Raw genomic sequence first — 3,300 nt, 5'->3', positions numbered from 1 at the left:
TTCTAGATGCAACTTTTCCAATGAAACCTATACATATCAGTAAATTATTTCCGCTACTCATTTCTTTGTAGCCTTTAGTCTGGATTCCTATTTTTATGTGCTTTCCGAATTCTCCTAAATTAATCATAAAATCCGGGCTAATATAAAATATTCCTCCATTATTGGTCATGTCTACTTCTGTTAATCCTATGATTGATTTCTTTAAGTCAGACCATCTATCATCGTATATTACTATTAATACTTTAGTTCCTAGATTCTTTCTGGTTAATCCTTTTAATCCTACTACTATTAAGCTTATGTGCATTAATGTTAGTCTGTTATGTATAATTCCTCGTAAGGATTCTGGGTTTATTAAATTCATAGTAGCTATTTCTTTTCCTATGGCTGAAATTTGTTCTTCTCTATAATGTCTATATAGCTGATTATTTCTTGCAAAATATCCTATATCATATAATATCTTTGGGTTTAGTAGATTCAACTGATTTTGTTGGAATATTCTTAGGTCTTTTTCTATATCTATTACTTCATTTAACTCCTGGATTTGTTTATCTTCTTGCTTATTTCTTGTTAATATTCTTGATATAAAGTTATTTCCTATTCTATTATCGGAAAAACTTACTCGTGGTCTTTCTTCGGTTGTTGTTCTTCTACCTGAAAGAAAGTCCATTTTTGAGATTTTCTAACTATAGTTGGTCTTTCTTTAAGTGGAGTAATTTCAATATTTTTTAATTGATTTATTAATTTTTCTATTTCAGTATTTTTAGGTTGTTCTTTTATAACTTCTTTTTCTTTAATTATTTTATCTAATTTTTTATTTAATTCTATCAGTAATACTATTATAGTGTTATTTTGTTTAATAATTATTTGATCTGATTTACTTGAAGGTTGGTGGTCAGACAATCCTTGCGGATCTGGTTGGATACTTCCTTCAAATTTTAGGGCTTTTGTATAAGATGATTCTTGGCATAGATCGTTCATGAAAGGAGTTTATCTTCTAGTTATTGTATCGTCTTTTTTAACTCAATAACTTCAGTGGTTACTATTTCTACTTGTTTTGTAATCTTTTCAATTAATTCTATTGTTTTTATTTCAAACTCTTTAGACTTCTCTGTTATGGTCTTTATTAGTTTTCCTATTTCAATCTTTGTAGGTATTTGTTCTATATTAAACCTATTGCTTAAGTATTTGATTTTTCTATCTAGTTCTAATTGTTGTGATTTTAGGAAATCAAAGTTTTGTTCTAATCTTTCTAATATCTTCTGTTGTTTATTTTGAGTTATTTAGTTTGTTTCTAGTAATCTTACTATATTCTTTTCCTTTTCTTGTATTTTTTCACTAAAGTTTATTAGAAGATCTATTATAGTATTGTATTGCTTATCTTCTGAATGTAAAAGGTGTTCTCCTTGACTAAAATTGCACTTTATTACTGAATTTTCTTTTAATATTCTGTATTTCTTTTCAGGGTAAATTCTTAAGTCTAGGTATTTAATTGCCTTAATGAATCTATTCTTGCTATTTTATCCTAACGGAATATCTATTTTATTAATACTTTTCCTTTGATATTGTATTCTATTATTTGCGGATTGGATATCACTATCGATGCTATGTAATTCCCACCTTAGAGCGCTTAATAATTCTGGGTTGACTAATATTTATCAATTTACTGAGTATAAGCCTCCATGGTTACAAAGTCTATCAGCTAAGTCTCTTGTCTCTAATACTTCTAAATATATACTTATTGCTTGTTTTAATTTTAACAATTCTGATTTTATTTGTATTTCTCTGTATAAATACCAATATCTTAGTCTTAGTTGTTTAGCAAAAGGATGTGTTTTCATATATTATGTCTGAATTTTAACTGTGTAATATATTTATATTCTAATCTAGATATTATTTCTATTAGGTAATCTAACCTTATATTGTCTTCTTTAGTCCGATTTAGTCTCTTATATTCGAAATATAAGCTATTCAAATCTCGTTTTGTTTCTAAATGNAGAATAATTATAGTTTGTGAATCTAATAGATGTTTCTCCTTTTGTAGTAGTATACGTTAGATGAGATTCTGGTATGAGTACTTTCTTTTTATTAAATTGTTCTAGGTTCCATTCTAATCCTGCATATTCTTCTGAATTTATTTTTATTGGTTTTATTAATTTTATTCCTTTGTTACCCATTACCTCTACTACATCTTCTACTTTTAATCGAAACCTTGTATTACTTCTAGATGCAACTTTTCCAATGAAACCTATACATATCAGTAAATTATTTCCGCTACTCATTTCTTTGTAGCCTTTAGTCTGGATTCCTATTTTTATGTGCTTTCCGAATTCTCCTAAATTAATCATAAAATCCGGGCTAATATAAAATATTCCTCCATTATTGGTCATGTCTACTTCTGTTAATCCTATGATTGATTTCTTTAAGTCAGACCATCTATCATCGTATATTACTATTAATACTTTAGTTCCTAGATTCTTTCTGGTTAATCCTTTTAATCCTACTACTATTAAGCTTATGTGCATTAATGTTAGTCTGTTATGTATAATTCCTCGTAAGGATTCTGGGTTTATTAAATTCATAGTAGCTATTTCTTTTCCTATGGCTGAAATTTGTTCTTCTCTATAATGTCTATATAGCTGATTATTTCTTGCAAAATATCCTATATCATATAATATCTTTGGGTTTAGTAGATTCAACTGATTTTGTTGGAATATTCTTAGGTCTTTTTCTATATCTATTACTTCATTTAACTCCTGGATTTGTTTATCTTCTTGCTTATTTCTTGTTAATATTCTTGATATAAAGTTATTTCCTATTCTATTATCGGAAAAACTTACTCGTGGTCTTTCTTCGGTTGTTGTTCTTCTACCTGAAAGAAAGTCCATTTTTGAGATTTTCTAACTATAGTTGGTCTTTCTTTAAGTGGAGTAATTTCAATATTTTTTAATTGATTTATTAATTCTTCTATTTCAGTATTTTTAGGTTGTTCTTTTATAACTTCTTTTTCTTTAATTATTTTATCTAATTTTTTATTTAATTCTATCAGTAATACTATTATAGTGTTATTTTGTTTAATAATTATTTGATCTGATTTACTTGAAGGTTGGTGGTCAGACAATCCTTGCGGATCTGGTTGGATACTTCCTGCAAATTTTAAGGCTTTTGTATAGGATGGTTCTTGGCATAGATAGTTCATGAAAGGAGTTTATCTTCTAGTTGTTGTATTGTCTTTTTTAACTCAATAACTTCAGTGGTTACTATTTCTACTTGTTTTGTAATCTTTTCAATTAATTCTATTGT

This window comes from Solanum stenotomum, chromosome 2, assembly GCF_019186545.1.
Source record: "Solanum stenotomum isolate F172 chromosome 2, ASM1918654v1, whole genome shotgun sequence".
Taxonomy (NCBI): Eukaryota; Viridiplantae; Streptophyta; class Magnoliopsida; order Solanales; family Solanaceae; genus Solanum; species Solanum stenotomum.
Note: the sequence above shows the minus strand (reverse complement) of the source record.